Source organism: Hevea brasiliensis, chromosome 16 (genome assembly GCF_030052815.1).
Source record: "Hevea brasiliensis isolate MT/VB/25A 57/8 chromosome 16, ASM3005281v1, whole genome shotgun sequence".
Taxonomy (NCBI): domain Eukaryota; kingdom Viridiplantae; phylum Streptophyta; class Magnoliopsida; order Malpighiales; family Euphorbiaceae; genus Hevea; species Hevea brasiliensis.
In genome coordinates, this window is record NC_079508.1 from 38987989 (window position 1) to 39003691 (window position 15703).

The following is a 15703-nucleotide window of genomic DNA, read 5'->3' on the forward strand; positions in this document are numbered from 1 at the left end:
AAGTACTATGGTTTACTGGTTCCTCAAATGGCTCCACCACACTTTGGCCATAGATACCTTTTTTCCTCATAAGCCTGCTAATTCTACATAATTTTCTAACTTAGGATAGCTCTGATACCAAGGCTTAAAAGTTGTTTGTGCCAGTTAAAGCTAAGATGTTATCATGGGTATCAAAGCCATATTGGGTCAAAAAATTGGGCAAAAGTAGCAGGCCTGCGAGGAAAGGGTTACTCATGGCTAAAGATAAGGTGGAGCTGCCTAAGGTACCAATGAACCATAATACTCGAGGATCCGGTCCTAACATACAATTGTACCTAATATAGTGTAGCATCAACATGGGTTGCAATTTAATGGAGACATTGTAATGCCCCACCACCTTGCATCGAGTAGAATTGTCTCTTGTTAATGGGATAAGCAAATTTTGTATATAATCCTAACTCCAACTACTACAATAACTTGGGTTAATCATTTTAAGCTAGTAGTTTAAAGTCTGAAAGTTATTTGGGCCAATTGGAGTTAGGTTTTCATTTCCACTTTTAAGTCTTTCACTCATCCCATCACCTCTACTCACACTTGAATTTTTTTTTCCCTAACAAATCTCCCTCTCAAGTGTGAGTCACTTCCACATTGGGCTTATTGGGCTTCCTCCTCCTTGAATAGAAGCTTTCTTTTAACTTAGTATTTATTATGTCACTAAAAGCCCAATTACTCTACAAACCCATCATGAGTCTACTTGATACTAAGATCATTTTCACTTAGAGCAAGTGCCTTTAAGAGCCATGTTAGTTGTTATCACGTGTCCACTCTTTTTTTGAATTGTGCCTCGACTCTCATTTACCAAAAGTCACCAATCCATTGGCCACAGTCATCAAAAGTCTCATTGCTCTTGCATTTACTTGTAAAAGTGCCACAAGAATTACTGACTACCATCTCTATACTCATCCTTACCAAACCATCAACTCTGATACCACTGATTTACTCTTCATCACTTTTACGAAGGGAACAATTAAAAGTAGTGATGAAACAAAATCACAAATACGCCACAAATAAGGCAGTGTTAAAATAAAAGCACAACCATGCCACAAATAGGGGTAGAGAAATGTCATAGGGCTCAAATAGATAAAAGCGCCTTCAAGGGAGTACCAAATAAAATAGTAGTTCACTAGCCTAGACTACCCTCTTCAAGTCAATTAAGGAGAAGAAGACCAAAGTAGAAAAGGTCACTAAAAAAGGCCTTTCATATTGGCCCATGTCCTAGTAGTGTCTTAGTAAAAGTGGCACGTGGCGACAACTTGCTAGTCCTTCAATGACTACGACTTATGGCTAGGCCAATCAATGGCTAGATCTCCTGTGAAGAAAGGTGATGAGGTCATACTATCACACTATATGGGCCGCCTAAGCTTACAATGAAGATGGTTAAAAATAAAATAAAATGAATAAACTTAGAGAGTTTGGAATTTTTCTCTTTAAGTAGGCTCTAATACCATGTAACTCTGGAAGGGAAAACTTAATTTCATTCATCAATTTATAGCATGCACACTGATGTGCATAAAAGTTACAATTAACGAAAACTAAAACAAAATTGCAAATAGATCTTGTATGCAATTAGACCATAAAGGATTGGAAGCCACACTTGTGCATAATTTTAACAATAAGCATCGATTCCCATACGTCCTAATCCAAAAATGTAAGAACAAAAACAAATCTTAAACAACTTATTCAAATCACACGTCTTAATAGCCAAGGTAAAGTATGCATCTAAGATTAAATCTTAACTAGATCTTAAAAGAAAGATGTAAAGATGTAGATGGAAAGAAGAACTAGAAATAGGTTCTTGACAAGCAAAGCACCACAAGAAGATCAACTCCTAGTGAAGATGCCACAAGCAAGGTGATTGTTGTTTGGTAAGTCTAAAGATTGAACAATATGCTACACTAATGATGATAAGTCTCAACGCGCATACCACACTTTAAGAAAAGTGATAAGTGAAGAAACAAAGCAAATGTTTTAATAAAATTAATTCAACAACTAAAGATAATAAAGAGTTTAGGCCTTTATATAGGCACTTACAAAGAAACATAATAAACTAGGAATAGTAAAAACAATGTGCAAACTAAATTAGTAAAACATAAATATTAGCTAACTAGGAAACTAAACACTAGTAGTTAATGCATTCTCTCCACCAATCAAATGTGAGACACCACCTTAAAGGAATAGGAAAGGAAATTGTCTTCTTTAACTTAATGTAGGACTTACCTTGTAGTAGAGTTATTAGCTTCCTTGAAAGTTGCCTTAAAGATATGAATTTGAGATTATCTTCACCAAATAGTCAACCAACACCGCTTAAGCATGCAAAAATGTCACTTTTATAGGGAGGAAGTTTCATAGACTTCTTTCTAAGTTTGGTTAGGACATAGGTGTGATTGGATAAGATAAATATCTCCTTAATTTAAAGCTTTAGGAAAGTGATCCAAAACAACCAATCATCTTCTCCCAAACATACCACATGTCAATTAGGATCAAAGAAGACTGCTTGGATTCTTCATCCCTTGCTTGGGCATATTTTATGTGTAGAAGATAGGGGTGTCCATGAATCATGCCTAAAATCTAGGAAAAGATAATTATCTCCTTTTGTAGATAAGACTAATCTTGAAAAAGAATGAGAGTAACTCCACACTCGCTTAGGAAACTCCTTACACGCCAAAATGACATTCTTAGGCTTGGTTTTGTATTTTTTAGGCCCACATACAAACCCAACTCATGCTTCCATATCGGACCTCTTTTGGGCCTAGTCTTCTTTAATGCAAGCAAGTTTAATTATTCTTCATAAATCCAGCTCATAACCTTGTATTTCATGCGCATTTCTTGTGTCTTGATCACTCCTAGATCATGCTCCAAAGTTATAGAATTATTTTAGGCCCCTCACACACATTCATCAATTTATGTACGTGTGTATGTTATACTAATTAGAATAGGAATGTGCACAGTTGACTTCTTATATTATAACATTGACAATGCAATGTTCAATTGAATATGTATTGATTTTGTTGATTTTTAACTCTAATTTTTATTATAAAATTTTGTTTATTTGATTTATGAAATTTGTTCATGGATTGAAAATTTTATTCAAATTTATTCCTTGGTTAACGTACATGTTTTATGATTTTCATTTTTGGAAAACCTAAAATTGTCCAGTACTAGTTTTGAGAGAGAGAGAGAGAGAGAGAGAGAGGAGTAATAGATGGAGAAGGCGGCTGAGTAATTGAAGAGTATTTAGATCGTTTTATTATTATTATTATTATTTGAAAGTAATGCTAAGTTAGCACGATAGTCAGGTAACATAAAAATTTGTTAAAAAATTTTATTATTATTATTATTATTATTATTATTATTATTATTTAAATTAATTTTTAAAAAATTTTATATTACAAATTAAATTTAAGGATAAAGCTATTATAAAGATTAAAATTAAAAGAAAAAAAAAAAGAAAATTGCTAAACTTTGCATCTCCCAACATTATAGTATGTGGAGGGAGATGTCCTTTGTGATTTTAATTGGTTTTGTTTTAAAAATATTTTTTATATTTTCTAAATGCGTTAATCAAAATAATTTTTTAATTAAAGAAAAAATAAAATTATTTAAAAAAATAACTATTTTAAAAAAGTCATTTTTTGACCTTTAATATATATATATAATTTTTTTACATAATTTATTTTTAATCAATTTCGCATAATTTATCTGGTTATTCTAGCTTAAATTTTAGTACATCAAACCAATAATTATCTATTTCAATTTGCATGTCATTTTCATTGATAACAACAGATTTTTTTGACCCATAGACATCATATCTCTTCTCTAGAAACCCCTAATTACACCAACTTTTAAGGTTCCAACATCATAGAGCTTTCAAGATAATTTCAACAAAAATAAAATAACGCATGAAATTAGGAAAAATTAAATAAAAGAATATTATGACAGATAGTTAATTCCATATATCCTACTTCATATTTAATTCCACGAGTCAAAACCAAATCAATATTTGAAAAAAAAAATTCAACCTTATTCCATTCTTTTGGCATGGTCTAACGCTCAAATCCTATTGTGGATTCGGATTCGATAATTTTTTTATTTAAAAATATAAATATGTAAAATAATATTTTATATTTTATAAAATAATTTTTGTATGAAAATTATATTAAATTAACATAAAAATAATTATTCATGAAAAATTAATATATAGAAATTATTTTGTTCATTATCTTTTTTTTTTTTTTTTTTTAATTCAACTAGTTCAGAAACAAATACTTCTAGCATTGGCACTAAAGCAAAAGCCATTTGATACAATATGAAATAAAAATCAAATGCAAATCCATCAAAAGATCAGAATTCTTTTTTATGATTTCGTATAAGAGAAATTGAATTTTTTTTGGCGTTGGCATCTCAAAATAAAAATGAACTAGGAATCTAGAATAGGCATTTCCCAGATAAATCCATTCCCATCTCTCAGAGATGTAAGCACCAGATTTTCAGCAATCTCTTTCCACAAATTGTCAAAATTAACATAGCAAAATTGAAATTTCAATTGAAATCATCATAGCGAAAACTAAAAGTTGCACATCAGATATCATCAAAGGCCCATACTACCCCAACTGTTCTATTCAATCTGAAACCAGAACTCAAGTGGGATCAGCAACTGTCTTGAAAGGCTATGGCAAACTGGGCTCTGAACTTTGAGCATCAATCAATCTTTTCGTATATTTAAGGGAAGTTGCTTACACTCAATTGACGAGACAAACCCAAAAAGCCATACAAAATTTGCACCATCCCATCTCATAAATATGTTCTAGCCATATTTTGCTCATAAGTCTGCTATGTTCAAGTAGTGATGATATTTACCACCATGATAGGGCCATGTGAATTCTGGACTTCACCCCAAGAAGAACATGTTCATGGCAGGCAATTGGTAAAGTTTCAACTCCACTGGGATTAAGGACATGTCTAATTATCTACTGCCACTTGCAGAGGGACATGTTAGCTTGCAGCATGACTTGAAGATTTTAAGCCTGGAACCAGTAAATGATATAAGAACTGCATGGCAGATTTTATAAGGGTCCTGCCACAAAATTGAAACACCAGAAAAAAAAAATTATATAAAAAAAATAAAACTGCAACAGAGAACAGGCATACAGATTCAAACAATTGATTTCAAAAAATTTTACTATAATTATTTTTTAAAAAATAAAGCAAACAAATTTATGTGGACTAGCATTGCAAATAAGTAAAACATATAATTTATTTTTCGTTTCCCCTTGCTAAATTGGACAAAATTGCTACCAATTGTAGTTTAGCCTAAAATTGATAAAATTAAAGAATATGATAGATTTTAAAAAAAAATACAAAGTCCAGGATATTAGGCCAGAAGGAAATTACATACTTCAGTAATGGTAATGGATCACTTTGGCCTATGATCTATGCCTTTTTTTTTTCTGTGTGTGTGTGTGTGTGTGTGTGTGTGTGTGTGTGTGTGTTATTGTGGGGAGGGGAGGGGGGGGTGACGGATGAAAAGCATGGTGGTTTTATGAATTGCATCTAAGTCAGATCATGTGCTCCACCTCCAATTTAGAAAACGAAAGAAATACTGAAGTTGAGACAATAGAAGAAAATTGCATTTCAGAGGAAAAAAGTGTGTACCGGATGGGAAACCAGATTGATCCACCCGAGCTATCTTGCATTTGTAATTCATCATGTCCATGATTAGAGTGAACAAGCCTTTGAAATTTAGCTGATAGGTCTTCATAAGACTGAACCTGTGATGGCTGGACTTGTGTAATTGCAGTCTTTAAATGTTGCATTGTTACTTCAGAAGCATCAACGCACTCCTAGTAATATAGAGAACATGAAATAATATAGAGAACATGAAATGAAATCAAATAAATGAACAAGAAAATGAAGAGTTCAAGATAACATGGAAATAAATCAGAAAACCTCAATGGCTGCAATAGCTGCTTCACGGCAGATAAATGAAATATCAGCTCCAGTACAGCCCTCAGTAAGATGAGCTAGCTCTTTTATGCTGATGTCTGAACTACATGGAATCTTACGCAAATGAATGCGAAATATGTCTTCCCTATCAGTCTCATTAGAAGGTCCCACATAAAGCAGCCGATCAAAGCGCCCTGCTTAGATCTTCTATCATTTAGGAAGACACATTGCAGCAAAAACAATGGTAGTACAAAACTGTGTGTGAACATGCATGTCTCTAGCATGTGCTATGAGAGAGAGAGAAGAGAGAGAGAGAGCACCTGGTCTCAAAAGGGCTGGATCAATCTTGTCAGGACGATTTGTAGCAGCAATAACAGTAACATTAACTCTTTGATGCAGACCTAAATACAACAAAACATATACTCATGCAAAAAAATAAAATGGGTGACAGCATGATGCATCCCAAAACAAACTAGAGGCGGATAAAACGCAGGCAATTTCAAGTTTTGGTGACCACCACAGAAAAATTTTGTTTTCCAAAAAAATCATGAACAAAATCTCTAAGACAAAAAAATCTTACAGGTAATTCAACACATCACTAACCATCCATTTCAACAAGAAGTTGAGTCATAACCCTATCAGAAACTGAAACTCCATTTTCCTTCCCACGAATAACAGCAAGACCATCAATTTCATCAAAAAATATGATTGATGGGGCATTAGCCCTGGCCTTTGTAAAGAGGGACTTTACAGCCTTCTCTGATTCACCAACCCATTTGCTAAAAAGTTCTGGACCCTTCACTGCAAAGAAATTTAGTCTAGCTTCACAAGCTACTGCACGTGCCATGAGAGTTTTGCTACAACCAGGAGGACCAAACATTAAAACCCCAGTTGGGGGACGAGTACCAATGAGCAAGAATGCATCTTGATGTCTTCGAGGCCATTCCACTGCTTCCATTAGTTGAGCTTTTACCTCCCTCTGGCCTCCTACATCTTCCCAATTAACTTTTGGAATCTCAAGTGTCACCTAGAAGTAGATAAATAGATTTGAATGAATTGGATAGATTAGCAACCCCACCATATTATTTCCATGTTTCTGTTAATGGAAGATCTTTTGAGAATGACAATTAAAATGGCTTCAGTACCAATTATGAGCAAGAGGTTGAAGGCTGTGGAGAAATTAAGAAAGAGAGAGAGAGAGAGAGAGAGAGAGAGATTCCATAACAAATTTCTAAAGCTTTTGCAAACAAGTTGGGTATTGCAAATATTAAGTTTGTCCCAGGATTCTGCTAATGAAGCTTACAGGCCATACTCTACTTTTAAAAAAGTAGCACTAATATCTCAGGCGCTTTTGATAATTGACAGCTCATAAAACACAGTCATAATCAATAAAAATGCAGCTGCTTAATTACAGGTCTGTAATACTTGAACTATCTATACCAGAATCCATTTATCTTTCCAACTGCTTCATATTTATGGAACATATCTAGTGCAATGTGCAACACCTGAAATGCTACAAGACCAACATGTAATACCCAAAAAGCCAAATAGTGTGAGTGCAGTCAAGGGCTATAACCTAAGTACTTAAGTTCGTGCATAACATTTAGGGAAATATCTGGTGCAAAGCCTATCAATCATTCAAGTTTTCCCATATTAAATAACAAGATATTAGGACTGCATATGAAGATGGATCAAGAGTTCCATAATATAGTTTATTTAAACAATTTGGGAATATTAGTCATACCTCCCGCATGGCACTAGGCCTCACTTTCATCCTGGCCCTCTCAAAATCTTCGAAAGTGACTTCTAAATTTTTTTCTTCCACCAAAAATGTCTCCTTATAACTAGTACTAACCCCATTATCATTGCTATCTGAAATTTCAGAAACTGTTCCAATAGAATCTGTACAAACGTCTTGCATCTCACCCAGGCAATCAGATTCTTTTATCACACTGTCAAAATGAGATTCATATGCAACAGATGACTCATTGGAATGCAAAATATCATACAACTTTTTGGACTTTGCATATCATCGAAGACAAACTAAGGCTGCCTCATTGCAGAGGGAAGCTAAATCAGCACCCACAAAGCCATGCGTAGCCATAGCAAGGTTTTGAACCTGCATTTCTGAAAGAGAATGCTCCATTTGAGTGAGAAGGGTGTTCAGTATATCCAGTCGTTGCTTAGGAGATGGAACACCTGTACACAAAAAATTAAAATTGAATTAAACATAAATGGCATTGGTGAGTGGTGAAAGTTATGTTCAGTAAGAAAGGACGTGGAACAATTGAATGGACAACAAAAAATACATATAGCAGTCTCTATCTTGATACAGTTACATGAAATAACCAACAAGCACATTTATACCATCAAAATCATTATTTATCTATTGTCTTTGTTATTATTCCTCTTCTTGCTGTTTCCCTCCCTCTCCTTCTGTTTTAGCCCCCCTTTTTTTGTCAAACACACACACAAGAGCTGCATCAGTTTTGGTTGATCCCTTTAATTCAAACATTTTAGCATGCCTATTAGGCAATTCTATAGACAAAGTATTGGAATACGAGATTAAGTTATAGATCATCATAGGGAGATGTTATGCTAATTTCATGTATTCCTTTACAGGAACTTGAAAGCAAAAGACTTGACTGAATTTATTAAATTTTTAGATTACCTAACATTCCCCCACATACCACAAAGTTGTAAAATAAAATGCTTCGTTCTGCCCTATCTTGTCGACATGGATCTGATAAATGCCTCAAGAGAACTTGGATCAGAAAGCTAGCTGTTCGGGGGAGGGAGCCCAAAGCTTTATCTACCCACCTCTAGCTCTCAATATGTGGGACATTGGGACCCTAACATTCCAACAAACTTCCACAACTCGATTCAAACATTTCTCCTTGAGGACAAGTGAATGTTACAAGTGGTTCTGTATAGGTGGGCATGGCCCATGTACATGGTTCTACTTGACAAGTGCAATGGCTCTGCATGAAGCATGAAATGGTTATGGGACATACTATGAAGTAGTTTAAGTGGGAATGTAACTGAAATGGTTATGGGGCATACTATGAAATAGTTTTAAGTGGGGATACAAGCTGCATGAAGTAGGACACAGAGTGCTTGGCGCATGGCCATGTTAGTTGGGTCACTTTTCTTTTTTGGTTATTCTTAGTCCTAGTCTTCAGGCTACTGGTTTCATCTCCTCTATTTTAAGCCTAGATTATTGGCTTCTTTATCATGGATATGGTCTATATATTTTGTCACTTTGAATGCAAAAGGTGATAAGTATTTGAATCCAACAAGCTCCAAGAGCTCTTTTGCACAAGATGAACTTTAATACCATCCATAGAATGCCCCATATCCGATTCACGAACTCAAGCTCGCATCAATAGATCTAATGGAAAACAATGCAAAGAAGGTTATGCAAGATCCACCAAGCCCCAATTCATCTAGTAGGAAAACCTATATCATTGCAATTGCAATTGAAAGCCTAAACATTAGCCAAGACATATTTTGATTGCTATCTATATTTGATACATAGTTTCTTCTTTAAATATAACATTAATGCAAAAAGCCATATGAGACCACTAGATCATTGATTTTGACGCACCATGGTTGGCAAGTTCAAGTTTGATCCTAAACATATTTAAGAAGAATTTCTATTATGCATATGATTAAATGAAGAAATTGGAAATGATTGGGCTTCTGTAATCTGACAAGTCAAGAGTTTGATATGAACATTGCTACCTACTATTTATAACACATACTTTGGACCTAAGGCCTTGCAGAATAATTGATCATACAAGATCTAAATGAAATATAAAAAATTGAAGGGCAGCATTGCTACAGAGAGTATAAAAATTTTAATTCATAAAATAAGGAGGGAGGAGGAGGGGGAGCAGTTGTGTTACCTATCTCAATTTCTCTGTCGAGTCTTCCAGGCCGTCTCAGTGCAGGCTCAACGCTATCAGGCCTGTTTGTAGCAGCAATTACAAGTAGTCCATCAGTCCTACTAATCCCATCCATCAAATTTAACAATGCAGCTACCATTCGTAGGGAAAGTTCTTCACCTCCATCTTTCCGTGAAGAAGCAATAGCATCCAAATCATCAATAAAAACCTGTAAAAGGACAACAGAAGGTTAATCATCTATGTATAACATTGTAAACTATGATTTTTGGAAAGGTGTAACCTTTAAGATTAAACATGTAATCTGCACTGACAACAGACTTATAATGTTATAGATTTGAATAATGTGGTTCAATCTAAACACAAAAATAGTTTTTCACTGCAATTTTGACAGCATAAAACAATAAAAGCTACATATATATAATATAAATATACATTATTTCAGTTCACTATCAAATTGTCAAATGTGTGAAAGGTTGATTAGGAAGAGCATGTACAGAGGTAATTGTCAATGCACTATCAAATTGACTTCAAGTTTTCACTTCCAGTACGTTAAATTGCACAATATAGCTTTAGACTATAATTGGTGAAAAACTGCTACATGTTGCAATTCAATACCAAAATAATTAACATTTTTCACTTTGTTTGAAGAAGGAAAGGGTCCCAATAAATTAAGGGGAAAAAAAGGTGAAAAATTAAGAACCAAGAGAGAAGAAAATCTAACCACAGCAGGTGCATCCCGACTGGCAGAATCAAAAACTTCATTAATTGCTTGCTCACTTTCTCCATGATATTGACTTATTATCTCAGTTCCATTCACAGAGAAAAGGTTGACACCAGCATCAAAAGCACATAATCGAGCCAAAGAGGTCTTTCCTGTGCCAGGTGGGCCATGAAGAAGCACTCCTTTTGTTGGCCGTAAACCAAGACTAAATAGTTATGTCAACAATCAATACTAAAAAATCATTGTGCAGAAAAAGACAAAACTGAATTGGAAATAAAGAATGGTTCATAGCACAGTTACAAAAGCAGATATAAAAACATAAAACATGCATAATTATCTCTCCCATACCAAGCAATGTGTTAAGTTACCATGCCTTCTTAAAGAAGATAGTGATTATTCTTAGGATTTTTAACCAAGGCCTAGAGTTCAGAATTTCAATTAAATGCTATAAGAATCAAAAAGAATCTATACCTGCAGAATGATTAACAAATTATGGAATACTAACTAATGAACACAACTTATGTCATATGATATGTTGCTTATGATACTACAGAAAAGGCAAAATTTAAGGGGAAAATCATATAGAAAACAGATCATGTAATATTGTCCATACCACAGAATTAAAAATAAATAAATAAATAATAATGATGATGATAATAATAATAATAGAAAAGGACACCAGAAAAGCAATCTTTAAGAAAAGGATCAAAGCAATAATGGGCTGAATACTGGACAAAGTGAGAGAATGATCTTTAAGTTCAAAATTCAAATAGTTTATGCTTAAATAAGAAGCCCAAAAGTTTACCACAGTTGTTTAATACACTTCTTAACGGATGAAGTTCTAGATGATTTATCCCATTGTCCCAGATTCAACAGGGTTTATGGGCTTCATCAGCTTTAACTTTGAAGCATGTTTCTTGGCTACAAAGGACAGACAGTCATTATGTGTTTAGAGGATTTAAAGTGGTACTTGACTACAAGCATGCTTGACAGATAATCAGATACAATCATCCTAGCATGCTTGACAGGGTCAGATACCATCATCCCTAAAATATCTTAGTAATTTGTAAGTTTTATCATAAGTGCCATTGTCCTGACATTAATGTACAGACTCTCTCCATCCTTTCTAGGTGTTTTACCATGTCAGTCTTAGACAATTCAATTACAAAAATTGATAGAAAGGAAAGTTCCTTAAATATAGTGTCACTATCAAAGGAAGCAGTTAATAAAGCAAATTCAAATAAAATTTCGAAAAAAAAAATTTAAACAACATACCTTGACAAAGAGTTCTTCATGGATGACATAATTATATCCTTCAAAACTGCATATTCTCTATGTAGACCACCTAATTTCGATATATCATGTCCTGAAATGTTTTTCAAACCCTCACGCTCAATTCTCTCAAATGGAAAGCCACTCTTCTCGGGGGTTTTGGTTGCCGAACTCATTGGTAGATGTAAATATACTTTTGTTTCATATTTTATGGAAAAAGCATCTTTCATGTTGTCTACTAATTCATGAGATTGAGGATATATGCTATGACTACTTTCTTTCATCAAATCTCGATATGTACATTCTCCCAGCATTTTATTCAAACTTGTGATACGGAAAATGCAAAGCTCCGAAAGTATGGGGATAGCCACAAGATTTCCACATATTAAAATACGAGAATATAACCATGAAGTAGCACAAGCATGCAGAAGTTGTTTGCCACGTTCATCCTTTAAGAACTCTTTGATATCAAACGAATCGACAGAAGTAGTGTTTAGATTGGATAAATTAGATGTTGCTTCTTCATATCTTGATGAAACTGATTGACTAGGACTAGTGGAGATTAGCATTGGCTGATACAAAGGTGTCCTAGGGGATGAAATCTTCCCATTTTCAGATTGCTCATGTGTTTTTTCTGCAGATTTCATCATGGAGATCATATCATTGCTCAATTTTGCCCTCTTCTTAATAGGAACCAGCTCCAAGTGCAATTCATGGCAGTTATGAACTTTGAGACTATCAACTTTTCTATCATGTACATCATTATCTCCATTTGCCAGACCAGTTAGAAATTGACTTTGTATAGGGTAAATAAATACAAACCTTCCGGAATCAGGACATCCCATTGTGTAATAAAGGTTTGAAGACAACCGCACTTCATCCCTCAAAGCCTGGAGAAAAAGAAAAGAAAAGGTGAACTTCTAGATTGCCAGATACTGATGCCATGAAATGAATTAATTATACAAAAACCTGTTAAAATTTTATGCAAGACAATGTTTGTAAAATTGTGACATAGCAACTAGCCAAACACTAACTGTACCAATTGCACAATCATTAAAAGCTGGCAAATATGGTTAAACCATTTTCAAAACTCAGTTTCATACACACGTGCGTTTTGGCATGATGCTTTGTGTGTAGACTCACCTGGTGAGCCCTCATGCATATGGCATGGTCCTCAAAAGATGAGCAGCTCAACATTCTCAGGAGGGCTGTTAAAAATTATAATATCAAAGGAAAACTCCATGCATGTGCTGCCAGCTAGTTTAGTCACATTCCCTTCTTTTGGAGACCTTTTACAACAACTAACCTAAGGCTCAAACCTTATTACCTTTTTGGCAATGTTCTTTTTCATTTTTAAATTATTTTTTAATTTATCCTGGTATAAACACATCCAAATAAATTTTTTTATCAATTGAAAGGAAAAAATATTGTTTTTTAATTTTTTTTTCATTGATAATAAGATAGTGCTTTTCAAATAATCACAATTAAATAATAATTATTTTCAATAAATATGATTGTTTAATAAAACAAATTTCTAATAAAAAAATCTTATTAAAGAAAAATGACGAATTGGAAAATTGGACAAAAGAACATGTTTTCTAGTTCATTGAATTTTCACTAGGGAGAAGGAATAATTAAAAGGCAAATAGAGAAGAAAATTGGAAAAAATAAAAAAAGAAAATGTTTTCCCCAACTAAACAAGGCCCAAATTTCCCATGGTCCAATACTGTATTCTTTGCTTAGAAAGTTTTTTACAAACGGATCTTGGATCTTGACAACAACAATAAAAGATAGCACATTATGGTATACAACTATTGCATTTACATAAGCTAAGTCAGTCATAAAAAGTGGAATGGAAGAGAAGGATTCACATTATTATCATAGGAATTTTACTAAGTTGTAATTGGACTTGCCATTTGGGAGTTAGCTTGAATTTTCAAGGGAATTTCATAGTTAATTGAAAATGACTTGTTGGCTTGGAGGCATCATGCTACCTATTCTTTTTTGGAAAAAGAAGTGCTGGGCATAATCCTACCAATGCATTTTAGAATTTGTGAATGACAAATAATAGAAAGGCTTGTCATGTCTATTTTTGCTCTAAATTGTGGGGTCCATATCATTGCAATTAAAATATTATTTTTTAGATAATAACGAATCCATATATGTGAGTTCCATAATTAAAAATTTTCATCATAGTCAGCTACCACATAAGCATCCCTAACTTCAATTTTAACTATTGGATAAATTTAAAATTAACTTTTGAAATTGGGATAAAATTGCTAAAATTAAAAGGATTAGACATAATTGAAAACACTCGAAAAACTTTAGATCATTTTGACCATTAAGCCTTTACCATTCATAGTTTAAATAGGAAAGAATATTAAACAGAAAACAAAGCATATGTTGTGGTGGTCAAACCAGTGATGAACAGTGAAGGTTAGCAATGGTTTATAAAGTAGTGAGTATATGGCCATGTGGTTCTCTTACAAATTTCTTCTATTTTTATAAGTTCATATTAAGTGTCAAAAATCACCTCCTGTTTGAGAACTAGGAAGCCATTTGCTTTGACCATGACATGGTTTTCCTTTTGACTAGAAGCATATTTCACTTTCACCAATTTTCCTAAGCTTGACAAAAACTAGAAAATGTAGAAATATTTTATAAGACTTACCCAAATGTTTCTAAAACACATAGAAACTTAGACTTACACAAATGCTTGTTAGTTTTTAATTTCCCTATTGTATGCAAATTCACCCCTTAGTGCATGATAGTACTATGTTACTATCCTTACTTTTCACTTTTCACACACACACACACAAAAGAAAAAGGAAAATACTATAAAACTCAAATACAATGATTTTACAAGATTTAGCATAGGGAAAAAACCCTTAAAAATGGAATGTTGAAAAGGAAAATACATCCTTAAAGAAATTTAAATTGTTCATCCTATTGAAATATTAATTATTGATTTTGCTTTGGACCAATGCTAAACCTTTTCGAATTCACTGCATAACTAAATAAACAAATATAACATTACTTCTTTCTCCCCATTTATTGGTATGCGAGAATAAAAAAGAAAAGGAGAGATTGCCAAACCTTATTAGAAGGAAAAACCATAGCCAAATCAAAGTAGTTTCCTAACTCAATAGCTATTTGATCCGCAGATTCAAACTTGAACGCCTAGTACATTCATCTGATATTGAGCTGAAAGGAAAGTTATTAGAAATGCTTCTCTCTGAAATAGCAAGAGAAACTTGCAATAAGATTAGCATATTATATTCAACAACAAAAGTAATTAATTAAAAATAGAAAAACAAATAAAAGATGCAAACTCTCCACCGCTTATTACATTAAAAGCTACAAGGATAACCCAGACAAATAATAGACAAAATGTAAAAGTTAACCAACTTTAAAGAAAGAAAACTATTATCATCAACATGAAAAAAATAATTTTCAGTGGGAATCAAAGCTTCAAGTTTAAAGACCAAAAAAGAAATCATTAGGGGGGAAAGAAGCATACAAAGAATGTAAATACACAGACAATTTGCTCCACTGCATCAGAAAACATTGGTGTGAAATGGGTACTCTTAACAATATGTGAGTGAGAGAGAGTGGGGGGGGGGGGGAGGAGAGATAGAGAGATTAGGAGCTAATGATCATGATATTGATGTAGGTTAATCAATTTCTACTGTTATTGAACCTCCACTCAGGCACCCACATTTGCATACAGCACACCAACTAATAACATAAAGATTATGCGAAAAAAGTATAATAAATAATCATTAATATAATAGAAATAAACACAGGGCAAATTACCGAT

At 33.5% G+C, this 15703-nt stretch overlaps 1 pseudogene; it reads right to left on the minus strand.

Moving 5' to 3' along the window:
- Nucleotides 1–4512: 4512 nt before the first annotated feature.
- LOC131169121 (calmodulin-interacting protein 111-like) lies at nucleotides 4513–12791 on the minus strand (annotated as a pseudogene).
- Nucleotides 12792–15703: the final 2912 nt, after the last annotated feature.